The following is a 26,348-nucleotide window of genomic DNA, read 5'->3' on the forward strand; positions in this document are numbered from 1 at the left end:
TAAAATTAAGATTTTGTGAAATTCAGCATTATGGCTGAATTTGCAATTTGTAATTAGACACATTTATGAAAGAAAGATCTGTGTACTGAGTTCCTCAGTTTACCCGCCACCCTTTCTACCCCTATTTTCTTCTATAGTTCTGGGAATTAGAAAGTAGTGAAAGAATTTCCTCAGTCCTTGGCCTTCTGGCTATTAAAATACCTCTTCATAGTCCCATCCAGATCCCCAACCTTGACAGCATCCTGACCACTCATTTCCTTGATGGGTAGTTCAGCCAAAATGTTTTTGTCATTGCTGGAACGTTTATAGATTTTTCCACCTGCGGAAATGGAAAAAGTCATTGGTAGCTGTCTTGGGTTATCACCTGAATTTTGGCTGCCTGCCCTCAAGCGGGACAAGGCTGGCAGGTGCCCAACAGTCTATCAGTCACTCCAAGCCATATTAACTAATTGTAACTTTCATTTTCAAGGTAACATGCTAAGCTAATATACAGACACTAATATATAGTGTCTATATATTCAACGCTAGCGGAGCAAACCAATTGCCTTAACAGCTTACTTCATGACTCAGTTTAATTTTGCATGAACTTTTTATCTACATCTAGCTAAAATCCCTATGGTATGTCAGAGTTAACTGAATACATCTAATGTGAAGACTCACACATGCTCGTATCAGCTGAAGCAAATTCCTGAATATGGTGAAATAAAAGGAATGGTGTCAGGCCACAGTCGCTCTAGCCCAACATGTTTTGCAGAAATTCTATGGTTCTGCAGGAACTTCCTACTACTTTTTTTTTAACAGGCCAAATAAGAGTTTGCAAATTGAGTTTTATCTGGATAATCACTTACCCAGCCTATGGTCCCAATCCAGGTTGTGGGAGGTAGAAAGGTTGCTTTTAAAAAATGAGAAGCCAATCATGGATCTTGTTCAGAACTAAGAGCTAGTTTAGTTTATTTTTTCACTTCCAGCCAATACCCAGACTGAAATGCAAGGTAAGATTTTCTTCTCCTTAAAGCATCTGACTTCAATCACACTGCATCTCATGTTTGAAGGTGCATTGTATTTGCAGGAGGTGAATCATAGCCCTCTGTGCAGCAGGCCACTTTCCATGAGTTGTTAAATACACAGGAGAACGAATGCAATATCTGAATGTGTCCTGCGCCATCAAAAGTAATCTCCTGGGCAAATTCAGATTAACAAATTTGCTATGAGTATAAAGGTTTATGCAGCACACAGTTTATACTGTCATTTAGACACAATATTATAATCATCAGTTTCATTCTAGCTTAAGGCACTGAATTCTGAATCCGAAAGCAATATCATGAATATATTATAGTATCAACTGGGGGAAAATCAACTCTCTCTTAACATCTTTTACCCAGCATTTTTTGTTTGTTATATTTATGTTCCATTGCTATGTTAATAAGTTAGAAAGGCTGTATTTTACATATTAATATCATTTTTCAGTATCAATGTCATTTATTTCAGACAATCAGGGGCTCAGCCATAATTGGCTTTAATAATTAGCTAATTATATTGTTTTACAACTATCAAGGTATCTGAGAAACAAGGAAAATAAGGAAATTTATTATGTATTAGGCTATGTCACTTCTTTTTTGTTGCTAGCTATTGAATAATACATTTTATTAGTTTTTTTTTCAGTTTGTTCTTTGACAAATGCTCATAAGCCATATTATTATAACATGCAAGCACCTTATTTGGAAGGCACATGCATGGCAGCAGCACATATGCATCAAATATGTTTAAAAAGTGAAAAATTAAGCTGAAGCTTGAACCAGCATTTCTCACATACAAGAAACACTCCTCAGTTTGTAGATCAATGCATTTTTTCTAGCATAAGCTTTTGTGGGTGGAATTCACTTCCTTTATTTTATCAGGTGCATGAATCACACTCTTGGGGGGATCAGGGAAAGAATTACAAACAAGGCTAGAAGGAAATAAAGCAGATACAGATAGTGGAAATCACTTCCCTGGGAAGGCCATTCACAAAACAAGTGCTCCGTGTAACACAGTCATCCTTGCACTGGTGGTCTGATGAGAAATCCATACCTCTTTGACAAAATGTAACTCCTGTGTTGTTTCCTGGAATCCTTTAAGGATGGCTAGTAAAACATCCTTCTACTGGTTTTGAGACATTTCTGAAGCCAAGTTTAAGCCCCACGTAGTCTGACCTGCCTATCCTCCATAGAATGTGGTGGGACACTGCAGACGAATGACAGCAGATAGCACACTGAATGAGGAGCAGGTGTGAGAGCCTGGGGGATTATGAATTATGTCACAAGGTTCTTTCATGCTCTTGCCTGCAGCTATGTTTGGTTCAGAGCCTTGATTGCTTTTGCTGGTGAGCAGCTAATTTAAGTTGGGGGACTCTCTATAAACAAAGCTTGACACTCAAGTGTCTTTGTCCGGAATGCAAAAAAATAGCCCATGTCAGCAAACAACACACAGGCTGTGTTAACCAAGTATTTTCAGTTTAAAGTTCAACAGGGACATTTAGGGTTTGACTAGAAAATGGACACTATCTTACATTATCAACAATTTCTAATCATTACAGTATTTCAGATGTGTTGTTTATCCATCTGTGTTTCACTATCTGTATCTTATTTTTCTATCTTTCATATTTTTGTATTACCTCCTTCTTTGAAAGATATATTTGAAACAAAACTGAGTGCAAAAAACCACCCCAGAACAGAAGCAGACTTCTGTTCATTAAGAATTGGAGTTTGCCTGCAGTGATACTTTTCAATTATTGAGGCATGTAATATGCACAGAGACTTATAACAATTAGATGCACTCTTTCATAAAAAGGAAGCTTCATTTTTAAAAAGAGGCATAATGGAGTTCTGCACATGCACAAACTATTACAATAGTACCTTTTAGAAATTTCTAATATAAGACTGCTATCCAGGCAGTTGTCATGAGTCTACAAACTGTTCTCATATCATTTAGATTCAGATGCAAGTCACTAGTATTCATCATGCTCAGATAGAAATCTGTGCAATGTGACACATCCTTCAATCTCTGAACATAATTCTGTGTTAGACTGGTGCAAATCAGTCCTGATTTTATTTTAACTGGATTTGTGAGATCTAAAGAGGACACGATTTGACATGAGTTTGCCATTCATGATTTCAAGGGCAAATAGATTCCATTCAAGCTGCTTTGAGATTCAGCTGGAAAAAAGACACACCCATAGGCTATAATGGGGAAGCATCAACATGTCTGTAACTAATTCATTTTTTGGCACAATTTGATAAAAATAGTAGGTATAAAGGACATGAACCCTGCCAAGTTTTAGATGGATGTCTTCAGTTCTTCCTCCTGTACCTCTTGGAAGGCAGAGATATCAGAAAGAAACAATATGGTAGCTTCCAAATTGTCCAGCAAAAAGTGAGTTGACTTCAAGAACTGCTTCAAAGGAAAGCTCTTACTTTTCCACTTGCTTTTCCGGGCTTGGTGTGGCATTAAAGAACAATCACAGATTTGTTTTCATTAAGTTCTGTCAATTTGCTCTCTCTGATTTGGAGTTTTCTGGGATGCTGGGAGGGTTGGCATAGCTACATGATAAGCTTGTCCCCTCCTTGGATAGACCAATTCACTACTTGGTTGTACCAAGGTTGAGGTTTGCTGAAAATACATTAGCAGAAGCAACGTGCTAACATCGTGAGATAAATCGCCAGATAGAAAAGGGCTGGCACAGAAAAAGTGGCATTTGTAGCCTTGCCACACCATACCACACCACACCTATTTTGAGAGTACTAAAAGTTTTAGCCAATGTCTGTAAGGGTTAGCCTGGCACCCATTCACTCATTGTCAAGAGACTTAAACCTGCCTCAATCATGCATAATTCAAAATGCAGAGAGAGGAGTTGGCAGGAAAAACAGAGAAGTGTGACATTAAATTAGCACAGAAGAGAGCAAAATTAAGACTTGTAGTTGACCACGTTCAAGAAGCTGGAAGGTGAGAAATTGAATAAAGGCCTAAATGATGTAAGCCTTGCTGCTCCCCAAAAACTCTGATGGGTGGAGAGTTTTAGGAGAAGCTAAAACTCGTCAGTCCACTATGTCAATATTACTCCATCAATCCAAGTTCTCCATATATGCAACATTGAACATCATCTGTAAACAACCCAGAAGCAGCCAAAAAGCCATTTGTGACACACTGCAAAAGATTACAAAGTGCTTTGAAGCCTTTTGGTTTCATTTCCTGCTTCTAAGCAGGTCTCCACCTCTATTCGAGAATCTGTTTCAATGGATTTGTTGAATTGAAGCACTGCTTTGAAGCTTTGCACATCTTTAGGATGCATCAGTCCCCCAAGTCTATAATTGTAATAGTTTTTAAAGAAAAAAAGAGGTGTTACGTTCAAATTATCCCATTAAAATACTGGAATTCATTTTCCCAGGCTGGCTGGGGAATTCTGGGAGTTGAAGTCCACACATCTTAAAGTTGCCAAGGTTGAGAAACACTGCTGTAGACTATCAAAGAGATGATAAGAAACACTGGCAAATTTAAGAGGAGAAGCTAAGAAGATACGTGGAATTTGTTTTCTCCAAGAGTTCTGAATTGGTTAGGAATTATGCCAACCTGCAAATATCATTGACTGAAGTTGTAAGTCAGAAATACAACATGACATAAAATACGCCTACTGTGCTTCATTGTCATCTAATGTATGAAATTCTTCTTTTAGAAACTTTCCTATTATTGCTTTCTTTTTTCTTCATATTGTAAAATGACTGATGTATAGCCATTTTAAAAATCCATAAGTCAGTTGCTCATGCCAAGTATATGGTATCTATTATTTATACATATACAGATCCACATATATGGATATTTCATAATAATAAAAGATAAACTTTCTTTTTAGGAGGGAGTACTAAGTACATTTCAATTTCTACTTGTACTCTGAAAAATTAACCAATTGGAGACAGCACATAATATTCACCTCAAATAACCTGTAAAAACTCATATGCTATTTTGGCTTAGAAATCACAGTGCCTGCCTGGTCTATATTGACATAATTCTCATTAGTCTAAACAGTGCCTGCAACTATAGTATTTGTGCAGGAAGAAATTGAAAAAGGCCACATTCACTCTCAGCAGATGTACCTCAAGGGTTTCTGACTGATGCATAGTGACAGAATTAGCAACATTATAAATAGTTCCTATTACTTTAGTAATTGTACAGACAGAAACGGAGCAGGTGTCCAATCCTTCAAAAGGTATTTTGTATGCATACATTTGATGAATTATGGAATAATTACAGTAGGGTGTCAAGGACAAAAGCTGGCCAGGTATGAACCGATTGCTTCAGATCTGGGTGAGATAAGAGAACTTTTCTGTTATGCTTGACCAAGAGTTCCTCATATCTCCATACAGGGCTTTCCATGAGGGGTGGGGTGTGTGTGTAAAAAAGAAGTCAAGATTATAGCTGTGACTGTGTGACTGAAGCCCTGCCATTTTTTACATGTGTTGCTCATGTGCAATGCACATGAAAAGGGGCTCTGATTGTGTGGCTATGCCCACCATGTTGACTTTTTTGACACACACCCACAGATACCTCTGCCTGCATTAGAACATTTGCTTAAGGCATTTTGCGGTGAAGGGGTAATACATGGGGACTTCATGAACTAAGTGAAGCACAGTGATATAGTTCATGAAATTTCAAAACTGTATTTTCCAAGCTGCCTATAGATAATTTCTAGTAGTTTCAAAACTGGAGGGAAAAGTCTGTATTGTATAGTATATTGTTCCATGGCTTACTGAATCATTGCAAAAGGACTCTGAAATTTTAATTAAAATAAATTAAAATAAATAAAATTTCATTTGAGTTGAGCATATAGATTTCTTGGCAGCAGTATAGAAGTATTTTGTCATTGTTTTCTTCTGGGATGTTTTTTTCAATTTTCCTGTCTTGGGATTCCTTGCTATTTCCCATCCACTTACAATTCAGGTTGGATCCTGTTTAGCTTTTTAAGATCAGCCAAGGTTGGTTAGATGTTGTCATAGTTTTCCTTCCTTCCTTCCTTCCTTCCTTCCTTCCTTCCTTCCTTCCTTCCTTCCTTCCTTCCTTCCTTCCTTCCTTCCTTCCTTCCTTCCTTCCTTCCTTCCTTCCTCTCAAGACAGTACCTAAGCTTTCTCTCATAAATGTTCTTAGCTCAATGATGCTGGTGCAAATAATCAGAATTTGTCCAATTATGAAAATCTCAAAGATTGATGGTGGTAATGGTGTTTCCCCATTGTCCTAAATTGTCAGTAGAATCTCTAAAAATTGTCAATATACAGGATAGATAGATAGATAGATAGATAGATAGATAGATAGATAGATAGATAGACGGACAGACGGACAGACAGACACAGACAGACAGACAGACAGACAGATAGATTTTTTAAAAATCATTTGAGTGTCACAAAATTTACATACATCTCACAGTAACTCAGCATTTCATATATTATGTTATGGTTTGAAGAACAGATTGTATATTTGTGTGTTTGATTATACATATTTTTTCTCAAAAATTATCAGAGTAAGCCATAAAAGGTTAGTGAATGACTTTGGGCCAGTCACTCTCTCTTAGTGCAATCTACCACAAAGGGCTGTTGTTGTGGGGGAAAATAGGAGAAAGAAGTGCTAAATATACCAAACTGAGCTCCTGTACAAAAGGCAAGCTATAAAACTAACAAATCAATTAAATAAAATGCATATAATCACTATATGATCAGGACAAACATGAGTCATTCATTCACAGCAACTCTGTGTGTGTGTGTGTGTGTGTGTGTGTGTTTTGAAATGTCTCAAATACGTGTGCACACACATGTATTTGAGACATCTGTTTCCAGAATTCTCAACTGGCATCATCTGTAATTTTAAGGATTCTTAGCCAACAATTTTATGAATCTTGGATCTGATTATGGCAATGGTGGTCCTTATCCTTTGAGGAAGACATATTTGAATCTACATCCTAGGGATGAAGAGGTCACCCTACTAATTTTCTGAAGGAGGTCGGGTCCCTACCCAGTCCTAAGGAGTCCCAGATGCTGGTCACCTGGCCAGGTATAGCACCGCCTCCCTGAGAAAGCAAAAGCAAGACTTTTCATTAGTAAAGGCCTGCTCATGAGTAGGGTTACCCTTGTGTGGGGTTATGGGACTTAAAAGATTTCACTTTGGGTTGCAGGAGCAATGTCTGTTCTCTAGCTTCTCAACTTTAATACATTGAGGGATTCAATGTCCTTTGATCTATGGGTTTCTCTTAGACTTTGTCCTTGGATTATGCTCCCAGCAAGACTAGCCTCCATTGCCTGCAGTTCTTCAGCAGCTCAAGTCAGCTGAAGGACAGTTTGTCCCTTGGAGAGAAATTCATACTTTAGTTTACCTTATATAACCCTCTTCCTTTGGAACTAAATTGATTTCATGAACCTTCAAAAAAGGTTTCATCATCCTTTATCCAAGGAACATAAACATTAGGTTACAGCCAGCCATAAACATTTAAAGATATGTATATTTCAAGCTGCCACAAACAGAAATAGAACAACAACAAATCTGAATCCACACCAGAAGGAAAATATTGATTAGTCACCAAATCAGAAGTTAACCACATTGATAAAGGTTTGCTGTAATAGCTACCATCTTTCTAGCTGGGCTGTAGGCTGGGGAAAGCAAACTAACAGAGGAACATATAGGTTGCCTTGCACTGCATCAGGAAAGTCTGAGTTATATGGTCAAACAGGCAAGAAGGCAGTGGCTCGTACATGCTCCCCCAAACAGCAACAATGCCAGAGCAGAGAGAAAATCCTTCTAAGGCTTTACGGAGGAGAGGTTTGGACCTATTATTAGATCCATTCTTTCTAAGGAACCATCAGTAGTTTCATAGAATCATTGAATGATAGGGTTGGAAGGGACTTTGGAGGTCTTCTAGTCCAACTCCCTTCCCAGGGTAGGAATCCTAGGACTATCCCAGACAAATGGTTGACCAACCTTTGCTTGGAAACCTCCAGTGATGGAGTACCCATGACTCCAGGAGGCAGGTTATTCCACTGCTTCATAGATCTCACAGTCATGAAATTCCTCCTTATTTCAAGTTTAGGTCTTCTTCTGTAAAACTTCCACTCATTGATACTTGTCTCCACTCACTGGTAATTGTCCTACCCTTGGGCATTATAGAGAATAAATTCATACCTTCTTTCCTGTGACAGGCTTTCAAGTATTGGAAGATTGCTATCATGTCTCCCCTTAGCCTACTTTTGCTTAGACTAAACATACCCAGTTCTTTTAACCAGTCTTCGTACAATTTACCCTCTAAGCTCCTTACCATCTTCTCTGCACTCTTTCCTGTTCTGCAGCATTCTTCTTGTATTGTGACACCTAGAACTGGACATAGTATTCCAGGTGCAATCTGCCCAGTGCAGCAATGAATGGAAATATTACTTCCTATGATCTTGCAGAGAGTAGATAGGATGGCCTTAACACAGAGAGGGAAGATTTGTTACCAAGACAACAAACAGATAAATGTGGCTTAAGCCCATACAAAGATAGAGATTTACGAAAACACCTAAGGCAGGCTCCCCCCCCCCCGCCTAATTTACATGAAGATAAAAGAGGGAGGAGGAGAAGCACATTCAGACTTACAAAATTCTGTTACTATAGCCATTCTAATAAAAGTAGTTTTAAGCCTATGTGGCATCTGTTTCTTGATCTGGTTTATCTTGTAGGGCTGACATATCTCTACACCATACTTCTATTGATGCAGCTCAAGATTGCATTGGCTGTTTTGGCAGCTGCAGCTACCTTATGCTTAATCTGGGGTCTATCAGGATACTCAGATCCTTCTTGCAAGTACTTCTTCTGAGCCATGTACCACCTATCTTGTACCTCTGTGCCTAGCTTTTTTGTTAGCTTTGGAATTTGTTAAAACCCTCAGGTCATTCTGAACCTTAGCCTTCCATGCCACATCCTTATAGACTCCAGCTCTCCTTGATGTTCTGGTGTCCCTCTTTCCATTTTTTAAACTTGTCCTTTTTGTTTTTCAGTGTGTCAGAGAGTTTTGTGCTAACACACCCATTTCATCAGATGTATCCCATTTTTTTTTTAATTTTAAGAGACCTTTCCACTTTTATGGCATCAGGTTAGTAGCAATTGCACTCATCTGGTTGTGTACAATTTGAGGTGGCCACATCTTCCACTATCAGGTCTCAGAATGAGGGGACAAGATAGTTTCTTCTCCCTCATCAAATCTTCCACTGTGTGGTATCGAGATGGAGGCTGGGCAACAAAACAGCTGCCAAAAAACAGAAAACCCTGAGAAGCCCAAAACCATCCATTAATCTAATCTAACTGTCCACATGAAAGATGATGATCCACCTAGCAGTTTCCTCCATTCTAACAGCTTGTTACAGAATCCAGTCTACAGAGAATCCCCTCTATTTCTCAGTCTCATATGATACCTGATAAGGAAAATTCCTTCACCAGAAATGGGCTGTGAGCAGATATCATCCCTCTGGGGGAAAGTGGGGAGGAATGCCTGGTTCATGCCTACACAAGCGGATCAAGGCTGATGGAAAGAATCTGAGGTCAAAGAACAAAGCCAAAAAGTACCACTCATTTTCTTAGGCAATAAAAGATAATGAATTGGTCTCAGTGAAACCATGTCATTATATAAAAATGCTAAATGCAGTCTATGTTATGAAAATACTAATATCTTCTAAACTGCAACTTCAAATCCCAACAGTTCATGGTACACTTAAGTTTATAAAGAGGAACCCTCCCTTCCATTTGGCATTCTTGCCATTCTTGTGAGGTACAGTTCATGTCCCAGATTTCAAGTGAGGAGCAAAAGCCACAATCCTTCTTCCTTGAGACATACTAAGCTTTGATTATTCCAAACATTACCTATCGGATGGGAGAATAGCAATTGTTTTCAAAATCCAAGCTATCTTTCATAGATAAGTTTGCATTGTACAAGCAAAAAGAAAATATATTATTTATTAAGATGACTAACTCTTGTTTCTTTTTTTAGAAAATCCCAAGGCTATTCACAGCAATTGTAAAAGCACCATTTAAAAACAAGATTTAAAAAATAGAATAAAAATGGAATAAAATAATCCCCAAAAAGCCAACCATTAGGGAATGTGAATAGATGCAGATAGTCCTCATTTAGCAAGCACAATTGGGACCAGCAACTCAGTCACTAAGTGATGTGGTCACTAAATGGAAAATCATGTGACTGCAACTGTGCTTACGATTTTAATTCAGCTTTCCTTTGCTTTACAGCATCAAAAGAATATGACCCCAAACAGCCAGGTGAGCCCAAATTGCAGGAAAGGTTTCCAGAACTCAACTCATGAGGAAGCTGGGTAAAAGGGCAAATCTTATAGCCCTTTTTCCTCACTCCTCCACCCACGGAATGCTCACCCCAGTGCTGGGGTAATTAGCAAGAAGAGAATTAATGTTTCTCTTTACATTCATGGGAGAAGAAGGGATTACAAGAGAGTAAGCAGGCACACCATGGGGAATACACATCAGAAGGAATGCACTCGTGCCAGCTGTTTGCCTAGCACCCTCAGGGCTCCAAGCTCTGAGCTGCTTATAAGGCAAACCACTGGGTATGAAAGTGATTAAAGTCTTGTCAGTTACAATCTGTGAGCTGTCTAATTAAGGTCACAGAGCTGAGCTTGTTAACTTGGAGTTAGCGCCTTTTGGGGACAGGCTGCAGAGAAAAGCAGCTCAAGAGATCACTTTTTAAAGCAATCTCTCCATTCTGCAAAGGGAAAAAGAAAAAGAAAAAAATGGGTCAGGCACAGGACGATATGCACTAACTGACTGTAATGGCGAACTCGTGACTGAGAGAGAGAGAGAGAGAGAGAGAGAGACGCTGCAAAGGTTGTAAATGCGGCCATTGGTTACAAAGTTATTTTTTCGGCACTGTCATAACTTCAAACAGCTGCTGCACAAGGCAGTTGGTAAGCGAGGTCTACCTGTATATTATTATGGCTCCTACTGGAAGTTCCTTTCTACCAGTCTAAGGTTATTTCTGATGTTTGGTGAAATAGAATTTTTGCAGGTCAGTGTTACCTCCCATGTGCTTCCTGACTTGTCCTGAGGATACTTCCTCTTGAGGAGTTTGTGCTGCTCCTAGAGTGGTCCTTCTCCTTGGGAGCTCATCCATTGTCTATCTTTGGCAACTGAGAGAGTTGCCTTCTGCTATAGTGCAACAGCAACTGCTGTGGAACCAGGTTTTAACCAGAAATATTGGAACTCTGAGGCTGGTCAGAAAAACTCTGTCCTATTATGAGGAATTCTTGTCTCCTTCTTCTCCCAGCAACTCCTCTAAAGAGAATGTGAGCTTGACAGATTTGCATCTCTCCATCAGTAGCCCCGGATTCTGCCAAGATCCTCATTTCCTTTACAGGTGATCGGCAGTGTGTACAGGATCCAGACTGCCTGGTTTCCTTTCCTTTCCCATTTGCACTGATTATGAGTGAGAGGATCTGTGTTCCTAAGGTCTTGTGCGATTCAGGAGAAGGCAACAATTTTCACTCTCTGTTCTCAATGTTTTTGAGTTGACAGAAGTGAAAAAGATTGCAGGTCATTTTAAAACTGCTTCTGATAAAAACGTCCTGAGCTAGACAGTGGCCTTTGTTATGAGACTAATTTCATGCCCCATGCTTTGACTGACATAAAGTTCACATGAGTCATTTGATGCAACCCTCGGTATTATCAGGCAGATAGCATAAGCCTTCCTCTGGGAATAGAAAGAGAGATGGGACAACACAAGGAGAGGAGCTGGACAGTACTGCAAACTACCTACTTTGGGGTCTGGTTTCATCCACCATCATCTCCAGTCCCTTTTTCCCACAGATCAAGGCTGGGAAACCCACATCCTGCATATAGCTTCCAATGCTTCTATCTGCAAGGCTGCAAAATCTAAATTTAGCTGGGAAAATGGCCATATTTTGGCAGTGTAATGTCAGCAGCAAGAGGAGCTTCAAGGTTAGGAAAACTAGCAGCTTGCTTCTCATCGGCCTTCCACTGCCATTCTCATCCTTCACCTGCCCCAAAACAGCAACCATCTCAGCCACACTCCCTGGTAACCTCACTATGTTATCATTCAGTTTCCTGAAACCTTCCAGAAGGCTGAGCTGTATCTCCTGATATGTAAAGTTTCCAATTTCTCATGTCTACTTGATTAAAGAGAAAAAGACCATTCAGACACCGGGACTGTCATATTGTAGCTCCTTAGCTTTGGCTGCTGCCTCTTAGTGCCTCGCTTGCCCTCTGTGGTGGATGTCTAAAAACTCACCCCTACATTCTCCTTGCCCCGATACAAAGAGGGCCTGCTAACCTCCTTGAGGACAGGTACACATGAGATCCTCAACATGCCCCCAGCCCATGGCAGAGGCAACCCCACCCACCTTTTCTTGCTTCATGCTAAAAGTAACGTTTTCCAGCTTCTGCTGACAGAGTGTGCTGTGTGGCCTTCCTGCTGCATTTCATTTTATTACAGGCAAGTGCCTCTGCTCCCAGTGGCTCTGGGTACTGTGGCAGGAATGCCCTTTCCTCTCTGGTGACTTCTGCCCTCCACAGCCATTTCATCCTGGGCTGCTGGACTACTGGCGCACTGCACCTTTTTAAAAACTTTTTTTTTAAGTCCACTGGTGGAATGGTGAAAGACTGCCCTTCCCCCCTCCCCACTCTTTGCTTTACGGGTTCATTGGTGGAATGGTAAAACAGAGGACCCTTCTTTCTTTCCAAGTGAAACCGACAAGAGTTGTGTCACGCTCCCCTTCTAGCCGAAGAATGGCAAAACTGTAGTCTTTCCTTTAGTGCTTTCTGTCTCTCAGTTCACAGGTGGATGTGCCAGACAGGAAAGCGTAAATACAAGAAGGAATCAATGGAAGGGTTCATATGAAAGATCTATTCATGGAAACCACATGTCCTGAAACACTCACCCATGGAAAAGAAAACCATTTGTTCTTAGATTTCTGGTATGGGTGAGAGGGGTAAAGAAGCAGAGAAATCCACCAGTCAGGGACTTTGGTCACTGCCATGCAGACAGATCACCTGGTTATATACTTGCTTGTTTATTTGATTTTGATGCTGTTCAACTCCAAACAATTCTGGGTGGCTCAGAAAGTAAAGAATATCATAAAAATAACAGGGAAATAAGAATGCAATAAAAGTACTCTAAAAAGAAAAAGAAGTACAAAATAGTTACAAGGTAAGTAAGTTGTTAGTTGCCAAAGCTGAAGGATGAGTCAAGTCCAGAAGGAAATATCTTAAGCCAGCTTCATTTCCTGCCAGTCTCAGCACAAGAGATAGCAATGAAAGGCTGTTGGGTGGAAGAGTCCTAAGTGATTCACTGGCACCATGATGCTCTGACAGCCATGATACCTCTAGATGGCAGCCACTGACCTTCAACATTAAAATTAAAATGACTGCCACCTAGCAAGAGAGCATGAGACCTGGTGAGATTCTGACATGATTCTTTTTTTTCAAATTATGCCCATGACATTGTACAATATCAGACAATAGTGCCTACTACCAGCACAGCTTGCAGATGCTGGTTCCTCATGTTGCTCAACATGAGCAACACCGTTAATCTGAGACCATGTGTAGAATAGCCTTGTGAAATAAACTTAAAATGAAAATTTTGATGAAGTAAAAGAGCGACTAAAAATGAAATCAGTTCCTCATTTCAGTGGTTGGAATGGGAGAAAAGCACATAATTTTGTCTTTTCATCAAATCGCAAAAGCCTATCATTAGTCTGCAGAAAGAAGGCCAGACAAAAGGGCAAAATGTTTTCTTTCACTGATCTGGCTTTTTGTAATGCAGGCTAGAATATCCCAATCACTTTGTCGGGTGCCTTATCTCCCTGCCCCCTCCTGGGCAGTCATTGCCTTCTCTCATCAACTTTGCTGAATTCAGCACCCTGGTAGCAGCACCAACCTTTTAAAAAGGACTGTGGCTGGTTTAATAATGCATAATGACAGATTATGATTTAAGAACAAAAGGCCACATGTAAAAGTGTAATGACTGTTCAGCAAGCTGATTTAATATCATTCATTTCGCCCAGTTCTTCAAAAGATGGGAAGAAAAGGGCATCTTTGCCCTTACAATGAGTTTCACTTCAGAAAAGCATTTGAATCAGGCAGTTCCCTGCACTGATTCACTCTCAGACATTTTTACAACAAAGGCGTGGTAGAAGAGCAGAGAGAAGCTTTTATAGGTATGACTGCATAGACCAAGGCCGGGGTGTGAGTTTTACTAATGGATATCCTTTTACCAATGGTTTTATGTTCACTCAGCTAGGTTGATGAATTGAACATAGGACTGCTTTTAAGGATCTCTTGAAAAACTCTGCAAGTTGGAATAAAAATGCAACAGTAGACTTCTGGCTGCCATGATTTCTCTAAAGTCCTACTGGGTTGCAGTCAGTAAATTAAAAGCATAGCTTTTCTATGCGAACACCCTGTCTATAGTCTATCCTCTTGGAACCAAATTATTTCCTCGCTGGCTATCTTAATAGGGATGTCAATGGTGGATGAGTGGGTGTGCCAAAAAAGTCGTGAGGGTAGTGCCCAGGAAATAAAAGCCCCACCCTCTTTTTATGCACTGCTCCATCTTGACTTTTCTGACTCACACCCATGGATGCCCCTGCATCTTGAATATTTTGGAAAGGAATGTATGTACATTTATTTTCAAATAAAAGACTGGATCAGCATTTTATTACTTATTTGCTTATTTTAATTTGTCTGCAAAAGGATTCAAGACAGTCCAATGACAAGAAAGTTCAAAACAATCTTACACTGTAAGACACAACTCAAAAATAACACCTAACATCCTTAACTGTCAGTTCAAAAGCTAAAGTCAGGGTGAAGAGAAACGTTTAGTACGACTCCTAATGAGACGTGTTCCACAATATGGGAGCAACACAGAAGAAGGATATCTCCTGTTGACCTGATAAATGAGCTTTTAAATATAAAGGTATATGTGATGGAAGGCATGAGCAGGGAGAATTCTGGAATGGAGCTTCAAGGTTACAGGGAGCAAACATGAATGAAGTTGTCAACTTTATTGACAAAGTTAATATTACCAAATTACATGGTCAGTAGGGTATTCATCTAAGAGCTTTTTTAAAAAAAATAATAATAATAACGTGAAATTCTAGCTCCAGTAACAGTAATATGGAACTTCTCTCAATGAGCAATCTTGGGGTCATGGAAATAGTTAATGCGACTCCAATTATTAAAAACAAATCCAAGAAAAATCCAGAAAGTTACAGCCCCATTAGGATGAGCTCACTTTGGGATATAGTTATGGAAATATTACTAAATATAAAATTACAGGGAGCGGGGAGAGACATTTCAAGGAAAGTGTCTCCTTAGCCCCCAGATGGAATGTGTGAAAGTCAAGAGAAAGAGACTGCCCTCCCCCCCAGGGCATAATGGTTATAGTTGCTGTTGTGCGGGATTAGAGTTAGTCTGGCGAGATTGATGTCAGGTTCAGCCCAAGAATCACAACGAGCCAGTCCAGAAATCAGCTCAGCTTCTTTATTAGCTTGCACCTAATAGACAGAATCTCAGAGTCCACTGGAGTTGGGTGGACATTACATTTAAATAAATAAAATAAATAAACAATTAATCCACTCATGAACACTTGTCCAGTTCTTACAATGTTCTTCTATTTATTCATAGAAGAATAAAACCATACTATTGTCTTCATCTATTGTCAGAGAAGACTGCAAACCTAGATAGATTACTGAAGTAGGTTATTAGGGTTTCCAGTCTCTGGGATCTGCTTTGCTCTGTCTCCTTGTAGCAATAGCCTTCCTAACAAACAATTCCCAATTTTTTTTTATTTTTTTTTATTTTTTTTTTGCTTCTGGGTCCAATTCGGAGTGCTGGTTATCACCTTTAAAGCCCTACATGGCTTGGGGCCAGGTTATTTGAAGGACCACCTTTTCCCAGTTACATGTACCTGACCTGTCAGATCAGGGAGGCAGGGTGTTACAGGTCCCCCCCCCCCCATTAAGGAGGTTCATCTGGTGGGACCGAGAAAAAGGGCCTTCTCCATGATGGCTCCCTCCTCATGGAATATTATACCCCCAAAGATAAGATTGGCCCCCACCTCGATACTCTTCTGAAAGGCATAAAGACATGGTTTGCCAGTAGGCTAGGAATCCCAGGTTGATATGGAACCCATCAAATGGCTAGTCTGAATGTGTCGTATCTGAGGCCTTATTTCTGTAAGCTGCCCAGAGTCACCATGTGTGAGTTGGGCGGCCATATAAATTTTTTTAATAAAATAAATAAAATAAATTCTTCCACATGCAGGAAAGTGCTGCCTGATTTTTTTTCTTTTTTTCTGGCAAACATGAATGAAGTCGTCAACTTTATTGACAAAGTTAATATTACCAAATTACATGGTCAGTAGGGTATTCATCTAAGAGCTTTTTTTAAAATAATAATAATAATAATGTGAAATTCTAGCTCCAGTAACAGTAATATGGAACTTCTCTCAATGAGCAATCTTGGGGTCATGGAAATAGTTAATGCAACTCCAATTATTAAAAACAAATCCAAGAAAAATCCAGAAAGTTACAGCCCCATTAGGATGAGCTCACTTTGGGATATAGTTATGGAAATATTACTAAATATAAAATTATCAAGCAAAAAAGGAAAACAATTGTGGAAGAGAATCAGTTTGGCTCCTTCAAAGATAAGGAAACTGGATCTCATGTGAAACATTTATAGCACTATAAAACTATGCACAGCAGAGAGGGTAAAAAACCTCCACTTTATCGTACCATTTCTTGAAACTGTCTATTCCTTGGACTCTTCTGCTACTTCAATGGCCAGCTGGTTCTTATTCAGCCCTTTTTCTCCTCTACTTTCCAAGTCCTCTCTACTATAAATATTCAGCAAGCGAATGTTTTATTAAAATAACTCTGCCTGTTTGGTTTGACCAAGAGCTTGCTGCAGCTGCCATCCCCATGGGAAATAAGAGGGAAGCAGACCAGAATCTGCCCCCCCCCCATTGTAGAACCCTTTGTTCCCAGAGGTATGAATGTACCCTACCCTCCTTTCATTTCTGAAGGTGCTTCAGACCATGCCTTTTTAGCAGGCTTTTGGCCTCATCAAAGATGTTGAGTAACCACTGCTTTTCATTATCTTAATACGTCTCATTTTAATTGTTCTTAGTGCTTTGTACGCTGCTGAGAGAATCTGTGATCGGAATACATATTATTAAATAAATAAATAAACAGGTAGTAAATTGCACATGCATTTCTACATCATTTGATATTCATTAGAAACACTTCTTTAGTGTGTCTTTGTAGGATAGTGATTGTTCAAAGCATTATGGAGAAACTTTTTTTTTCAGTAATCCTAATGTCTTCTTGTGGAGAGCCAATTTGGTGTAGTAGTTAAGGTATCAGGCTAGAAACTGGGAGACCATGAGTTCTAGTCCTGCTTTAGGTGCAAAGCTAGCTGGGTAAAGCCAGCTGGGTGGCCTTGGGCCAGTCACTCCCTCTCAGCCCTAGGAAGGGAGCAATGGCAAACCACTTCTGAAAAAAACCTTTGCCAAGAAAACTGCAGGGACTTGTCCAGGCAGTCGCCAAGAATGAAGACTGACTTGAAGGCACACACACACACCCCTTCAAAAAAAAGCATCCTTGTAAAGGTGGAGCAATATTTTCATCCACGGAAGTTTGTCTAGTGTTGTGTGGCTTGTGTTAAAGTTGAACTGATCCCTTCCACTTTGTTATCTTAGAAGGTTCCTTGGCAGATAAAGTCACAGAAGGAAAAGGATGACATGTTTGCTCATTTCCAAGTAAGTTCTAATCAACCTCCCAAGGTCATCCTGGCCAACTGAACTGATGAAATGCCTAACCTTTCATTCTCATATCCATTAAAGAAAATCATTTTTCACCTGGAAGAAAACCACCCCAATGGATCCATACACAATGGATATAAAGGTCCAGGTACTCTCATTAATTCCGGATGAGTGAAGATTTGTAACAATACAGAGATGATCACAGACTAACAAGTTCATAGGTGGGTTGTGAAGGTGACAGCCCTTTGTGCTTACTTTCCATCTCCAGTAATCTGTTATTCAAGAATATCATGACATCTATAATTGGCTAAGTTAATAGTTATTTACAGGGCTGCCCTCCAGCAATTTGTCCAGTCTGTTTTTAAAGCTGTCTAAACCAGACACTGTAATGAAATTTCACAGCACTGGATGCCATAAATTAAGGTGGACAATCTTCTTATAACTAGGGGCTGCATTTAACAAATTGGATGGGTCTATATTATGCATGTGGAAGGAGAGGACAGTGTTTTGAGATCATTTCAGAATCTTTATTTTTAAAATCATGCTATTTAGTTTTCCTTACAGCTTTCTGTGCTTCCTGCTTCAGGAAAACACAAAACTACACCTCTGATTTTCAACACTAGTAGTCCAAGAAGACTCTAGAGCTGAAGAAAGATTCAGATTGCAGTTGCACTTTCCTGCTATAAATGAATTGCACATTCTATTAAATACAGTTTAGTATAATAAATACTACTGGATCTTCCTGAAGTCCTTGGGGTTCTCTGAACTTGGTTCTTTTCCTGCAAACTTTTCATTACCCGGCTAGGTAACATCTTCAGTGCTGGAATGGGATGGGGTTTGCTCTCTATTTATATACTCTTGCATGCCCTGCCAGTGTTGGTGGAGGTGGGGGTTTTGTTTTGTTCCTCTGATAGTTCCTTGATTAGGGTATTGTTTGCTGCTTGATTGTGATAATCTTGGTGTTAATCTCTGCTTATCTGGGTGATGATTGCTGGTGAGCTGTTCTGGTCTTTTGTCTCCTTTGAATAGTGTGTAGATGCTGTTTATCTCTATGTGTCTGTTAATTGCTGCCTTGTCTGAATACCAGGCTTCCAAGAATTCCCTTGCATTTTTGGATTTTGCTTGGTCTAAAATGCTGACAGTTTCCCAGTTAAAATTATGGTTAAGTCTGTCTATGTGTTGTGAGATTAAGGAGTTCTCATCATGTCCTCTGACTGCTAGTTGGTGTTCGTGGATGCGCTCTGCCAGCCTGCTGCCTGTCTGTCCTACATAGTATTTGTTGCAGTCCTTGCACTGTATGTTGTAGATGACTCCTGTTTTTAATTCTTGTGCTACTGGGTCTTTTGGTTTACTTAAAATATTTTGGAGGGCTTTCATTGGTTTGTGTGCCATGGGGGTGCCATGTGGTTGTAATAGCCTGTTGGTGGTTTCTGAGACATTTCTGATGTATGGAAGCATGATCCTTTTCATAGTCTGTGTTGTTTGTGTTGTAGTAGGTTGAATGGTCAGACACTTTTTGATAAAGTTGCGTGGATATCCATTTTGTTGGAAAATGTTGTATAGGTGGTCTGTTTCCTTTTTCTGCTGTTCTGACTTGCTGTTGTATGTTTGTGCTTGCTTGAATAATGTTCTGACACAGCTCCTCTTGTGGGAGGTTGGGTTGTTGCTTTGGTAATGGAGTACCTGATTAGCGTGGGTTGTCTTCCGATAAACTTGGGTTTCTAGTTTGCTGTTGTTTCCTCTGCTGCTGAGGATATCTAGGAAGGGTGGTGTGTTGTTTTCTTCCTCTCTGGTGAATTTTATTCCTTTGAAGATCTTGTTGATGGTTTCATGTGTCTTCTCTAGTTGCTCCTTTTTTTATTATAACAAAGGTGTCATCTACATATCGAATCCATACTTTAGGTTGTATGTGTGGAAGTGCTATAGCTTCTAGGCATTGCATTACAATCTCTGCTATGAGTCCCGACAGTGATGATCCCATGGGTGTGCCTCTGATTTGTTGGTATACACATATTCACCTCCATTGGTCCATTGGTCTTCCTGAATTACCACATTTTCCCTAGAATGGAAAAAATGCAAATGTGCATGGGAAATCTATTTCAACTCAGAGGAGCAGGCCCGATGAACAAGAACCATAATCCAGAAACTAAAATATTCAGAAGATATTCTTCACCATTGGAACTCAGAAACAGTTTTTATATTATGAGTTATTTTGCAAGGTTGGATTATGTCCAAATGTCACATAGAATCAGCACTAAGAATTTGCTTCAACCCAAACATCAGATAAGCCAGGTCAAAGGCCATATAAATTCCAAGATCCTGCAATAACAGCCCAAGAGAAACAGACACATTGATCAGGGGCACCATTCCCGTAAAGCTGAGATTCCTCAGTCACTCTTTAAATAGTGCTGAACCCCATTCTCATTCCAGAAAGTTCAGAAAATACACTAGTGCTTCTGTCTTTCTAAAAGTGGCAAAGACCTATTTTGTTCCACTTTTCTCAATTGCTACCTTGTTACTGGACTTGATGCTTGGCCATGATTTTCCAACATCTCATAACTATCAGATTAATTATACTCCTGTGTTGCATGCTTCTTATTAACAAAAAAGTCTGCCTTTTCTAACTGACAGCCAGGGAACAGTATATTAGGTTCACACCTTATCCCAATGAATCCATGACAGTGAATCAGGGATGTGATACAACTGCTGATCACTGAAGGGGTCCCCTTCCTGTTTATCCACGTAGTAGAGGAGCTATAACCAAATCATCTCAGGCTTTGGAGTTCAAGGAAGGAAACTAAAGAACCCAAGGGTTCAATGGTATTCTTATCCATCCTTTTAAGGAGAAAAAAGAATGTTGCAGGTGAATTACAGGCCATAGAAATGTTTTTTTTAGGAGAAATGTGGTTTATCAGACCATGCTGTGTGTTGGATGATGGATTGCTGGCTGGAGTTAAACCTGATGATGGATTGCTGGCATGAGATGAATTGTCCCTCACAAAGTTTAGGAAACATGTGCTTGACCACAAGTTGAACTTGATTAGGAGGGCTTTAAACTGAAATTAAAAACTGAGAAGGAAGAGCTTTTAATAAGAACTTGTGAACTACGGGAGTGAGAGTGTAATTATACACTCTCACTCCCTTGTTATTGTACACTTTTAATTCACTAATCTTCAGAGTATGGGAAATAAACAAGATAAATGTAAACTCTAATTACACAAAGGTAAATATGGTTTGATAGGTGTAATTGAGATCTGAAGAATAGCTTTCAGAACAGGAATTTAGCAGCTGAAGGATGCAATTTATTCAAAAGAAAAGAAGCTATAGAAAGAAAGGAGTGGTTTTATATATTCAGAATACCCATATCTGCACAGAAATGCAAGGTAATTAACTTAGGGGTGCTACTGAGTGTATCTCAGTTCAAATAAGTGGAAGAATCAATAAAAGCAGCACTTGAACTAGTGTCTTTAATCATCCATCCACTTCTAAAAACAAACTGCAATCTTGCAAAGAAGCATGAAGTAGCAGCGCTAAAAATGTTCTTCAAAGGGTGGAAGAAGGCATAGGAAAATCAGTTGTCCTTTATGAAAGTTTTAACCAAGGAAATGAGTATTTCCTTGGTTAAATACTGAGGAATACTGAGTATTCTTTAAGTACCGAAGGGGGTGTCACCAAGAAGAAAGTCAAGTCCTGTTCTCTATCACAAAGTGTAGGACATGGAATAAAAGTCTTAAGTTAAGAGAAGATAAAGGCCAGTTGAATGTTAGAAGAATCTTTCTGTTAGTAACAGCAGTTCAAAAGTGGAGAGCCAACAGGAGGACAGTTCACCTTTCCTGGATATGCTCAAGGAGTGGCTCACCAGCAATCTCTTAGGATGCATTAATCTGAATTCCTACACTGAGCAGGGGATTGGATCCAATAGCCTAAATGGCTTGTTCCAATTCAGTGGTTCTGATTTTCCAAGAAAAGATTTGAAAACAGGCATTTGTTTGAATTTTTTTTTCTAGGTCGAGGAAAGCCAGGTGTAAAGAAGAAGTCATTCCACAACCTAGAAAAAGCTTTTGACCGTGTTCTGCATCAGCTGATATGGTACGCGCTACATGACCATGGTGTGCCTGAGCTACTCATAAAATGCTTTACATTAATACCAGCAGCTGAGTGAAATGTGCTGCTGGCTTCTCCAACAGCTTTCCTGTGAAAGTTGGTGTCCACCAAGGCTTGGCACTATTGCCATTGCTGTTCATTCTTGTCATGGATACGAACAAGTGAGACCTGCATCACAGTGTCCCCTGGGCCTTGCTCTAGACCAAAGATCTCCTACGGGCAGCTACCTTTGCACCTTAATATCAAGAAGAATAGTATCTGAAGACTAGCTCGACCACCTCCACCATTCAGGTCAGTGGTGAAGACCTAGTGAAGACAAACTCCTTCTGTTGCTTCCCATCTGCAAAGTGACAGCGGCATTAATGGGGAAGTGTGCATGAGGATGAATGCAACATGGCTGTGGTAGAAGGAGATCACTGGAGTGCTCTGCAATAGGCATATACCAATTCACCTAAAATCAAAAGTATATAAAATGATGGTCCAGCCAGTAGCACTGTATGGCCTTGAGTGCTGGCCAACCACCAAAAGTGCTCAGCACCCTTTACATGCCATGGAAATGTGTGTGCTCTGCTGGTCATTAGGCATTTCCCTTCTTGACCACGTTAGCAATGATACAGTCCAGCAGCAGATGGGTGTTCCACCGATAACAGAGAAAATGCAGGAAAACCGCCTACAGTGGTATGGCCACGTTCTACGAGCAGCACCCCACACTTATCTACCTACCACTTTAGTGTTAATGGCAGATGCCCACATGGAAGGCCAAAGCAAAGGTGGAAGGACACAATTAATGTGAACATGAAAATCTCCCAGTTGGACCTGGTTGCTGCATTTGATCACATCGGGAAATGTCATTCGTTGATCTGAAAAGTGGACCCTGCACCTGCAAGAAAAACGCTAGGATGGTGATGATGATTTGTTCAACATGTTCTGCAGTGAAAGGCAACACAGAGCATTCACTATGAAAAATAGAGGGCAAAATAAGCTTCATTATAAAATATAACTTGTCTACATAATTCTCAACCAATCATTTATTCACGTTATTATACATTCACATAAATTAATGTGAATAAATGATTAGTTGAGAATTATGTAGACAAGTTATATTTTATAATAAAATGTATTTTGCCCTCTCCATTTCTCCTTCTAATGTCCATGGAGAGCCTAATGTATTTGTGATTTCATTCTGTCTTCATATTCACTCATACTGTCAAAGACACTTAAAAAAAAAAATCCTGTTGGCAGCAAAACAAAGCAGAAGAGTCCCCACCCCACCCCACCCCGTCTTCACCCCACATACACATACATTATTGGTATTGAGAAAGGGAAAAGCAAATCAATAGACAACATAATGAAATTCTAATAAGTTACTAAAAGGATAGTCCTAAGGGTATAGACAAAAAAGTCTGTTTTTGACTTTTTTTTTTTAACCATCTGTTTTTCAGAGCTTTGATCACACCGTCATGGCCACCATCTTGACATTTTTTACCATATCGTGTGGATACCCCTGGCTACGAGCATGGTGAAAAAAGTTTCTGTGAGAAACCAAGAATGATATACACATTGGAAATACCTCCTATGTACTGAATAGTTGCTCAGTACTCTGAAAAAGATTGAACCGCTATTTCAATGCCCTGCTTGATATGGGGCACTCTAAAAGCTCTGCATAAATCATTGTCCACATTGATCTGTTTATCTATAATGCAGAATAAATGTAATTAATGATTAATGATAAATCAGAGCACTCTACACATACAGTAGTCAAGAAATTCCACTCTCTAGCCAGCAACATTGAGAAAGAGAAAGGGAGGGAAGGAGAGCTAATTTCATGGATTACAATGGCTGTTGATCTGACTTTTGGAAAGGCATTAAACTAGAGAACTCCATCATTGTGCACTTGCTGAAATATTAATCCCTTAGCATTGCAAATTATTGTAAAATAACGTTCCCCAAGCTGGTGTTTTGTGGGAGGGCAAGTGGTACCTTCCCAAATAGTGAAAAACTCAATTTGGTGACTTTGACCCCAAGATCTCATGTAACCTCCAATGGCTTTTTCACACAATGTGATAAGAATGTAATGGTGATTCAAATCACCAGAATCCAGCATTTTGTTACTCACAGTGGCCAGCCAGACATGTCTATGGAGTATTCCCACATACTATAGGAGATGGAGACATATCCCTCTGTTATTGCTATTCCCTTCAATTGATATTGAAAATATTCTGCCGTCAACCCTGAGGTAACATTGTTCGCAAGCCCAACAGACTATAATAGTCCTTTTGTGACTGCTCTAAACGTATGAAATTGATAAGATTCCCCTACTATTAAAGTCTTAATTTTGATTATGAATAATAATTTCTCTTAATAATTTTAATTGATACAATCTATACAATTTATGAAAAAGCAAGTTTTACATTTATATCTGGAACCAGGCTAGGATTTGTCTTCACTTTCTCTGACATCTCTATTCAGTGGTGACAGATTTATTAAGTCATAAACTTTATGCCCTCTATCCTTCCATTCCTTAAATTGGTCAGATATATCCTTCTGTGTAGATAGTGGACAATCAAGGAATCAGAGGAGAGGAGACAGACTGGAAACCAAAGTATGCTTCCATTTTATCCAAGCCTCTAAGGATGGTATTAAATATGGGGCCTATAATGCTTCTTATTAATTCCTTATCTTCTAAGTGAAACAGTATTGCTATGAATAATGGAGAGTCAAGTTGATGATTAATTTTCCATACTGTCCTCAATTATGTATTTATAGGTCCCAGAACTATAAACTAGTGTGGGAAATCAAAAAGGCATTCTGGAAGAAGAAAATAGCAAACCACTTCATTGTTGCTGCCAAGAAAACTACATGACCACGTTCACGGAATGACCTTGACATGAAGGAGTCTACCTTGAAGTGAACCATAAGGGAACAGCTATGTGAGAGCTGTTGTCATTATGATCAGTGTTAAAAACTTTTATTTTCCAGGAAATAAAATCATATAATAACATTATTTGCCTAAAAAATGGCTGGAAAATAAATTTGCTCAAATGTAGCTTCTGCTTTCCTGAAAGTTTTCTTCCCTACATAAGATTTCTGTTTCTGACCACAGACTTAGAATTTCTTCTAGTGGTATTTTTGAGCTTATTTTGGGTTTATAAGATGGTGGGAAATGTTATTGATGATGTTTTCTATTTAAAAAGTCTTTGCTGAGTCAAACATGACTCCTGGTAGTTTCACAAACACATCCATATTGTTTTCTTGTCTTCTTCCAGGGTGACTTTTCAATGAGCTCATACAAGTTCTGCCAACACTTTCAGGAACACCACACAATTTCTTGTCCCATGAAAGAAAAATAAAATCAAAATCAATTTCCCTTTCATCTTATTGAATAAGAATAGTCAAAATGAGATTGATTGATTTTGTGCAGCACTAAATACTAATATAGCATTTTAGTGGCTCCCGCATTGCAATAGTAAATGCTAATCTAACATTCGACCATTGTAATGCAGGAACCATTTTTACATGGTTTGCTAGCTTGCTTTATTTGCTTGTTGTATAGTATTTGCCTGGTCATTTGGAAGTTAGAGCTACATAGATAAGGGCAATTCTGCTGTTCTTTCCTACAAGATCTACAGGCATGAATCTGTGTATGAGGTATTGTGATTGTGTATGAGGATTATGATAAGGTATAACTTTAGAACCAGGGAAACTCTGGATCAAGTCCACCCTCAAGCTTACTGAGTGACTTTAGGCCAGGCACTCTCTCTCTCAGCCTAACCTACTTCACAAGATTGTTGTTGGAGGAAAACTGGGAAGAGGAAGGACTATGTACATCACCTTGAACTCCTGGAGTAAAGGTGAGATGTACATCTAATGAATAAATAACCAATAACATTCCTGTGATTGTCTCCACTCAAATGGCTCTGACTTCCAAATATTATTTCATTGGGATGTATTCATGTAAAAAATTAATGCAATACATGAATGTGATCAGATATAGTGGTTAGCTTAACATGCTTCATTCATTAAAACGTGCACAACTCATTTAATCCCTAGTCACCAATGAAGATCAAGAAGTGAAAGTTAAAAACTACTGTAGTTTGCTCCTGGAATGGGGCCTCATTCATAAAGGATTGAGACAGCTCTGCTTGTCCCTTGAAGCTCCCCATATTTTCCGTGGCTTTCCTATCCTTTCTCTTTCCATTAAAAGTCCATTAAGGAAGAAAAGTCAGAGAATATGCAGGTGCTATTGACTGAAAGAGTTAGGAGTCACCCATATGGAATAAAATAATCATCTTCCCCATCTCAAAAATAGCTTCAGTTTTACTAGCTTTTCTTTGGCTTCCACTGTTGAATGTATGTCAGTTTTGGACAACCAAATATGATGGATGAGGCCATACTT

General features: G+C 39.4%; 1 long non-coding RNA gene across 1 annotated transcript; it reads left to right on the top strand.

The window, feature by feature from the left end:
- The first annotated feature begins 842 nt into the window (after positions 1-842).
- On the top strand, positions 843-24,977 carry LOC112542197 (uncharacterized). The gene is made up of 3 exons (XR_003086030.2): positions 843-992; positions 21,856-21,937; positions 24,719-24,977. It is a non-coding gene; the product is annotated as an uncharacterized LOC112542197 (long non-coding RNA).
- Positions 24,978-26,348: the final 1,371 nt, after the last annotated feature.

This window comes from Python bivittatus, unplaced genomic scaffold, assembly GCF_059951505.1.
Source record: "Python bivittatus isolate LINGU-HERP-01145 unplaced genomic scaffold, Pbiv_v1 ctg000080_np1212, whole genome shotgun sequence".
Lineage (NCBI taxonomy): Eukaryota > Metazoa > Chordata > Lepidosauria > Squamata > Pythonidae > Python > Python bivittatus.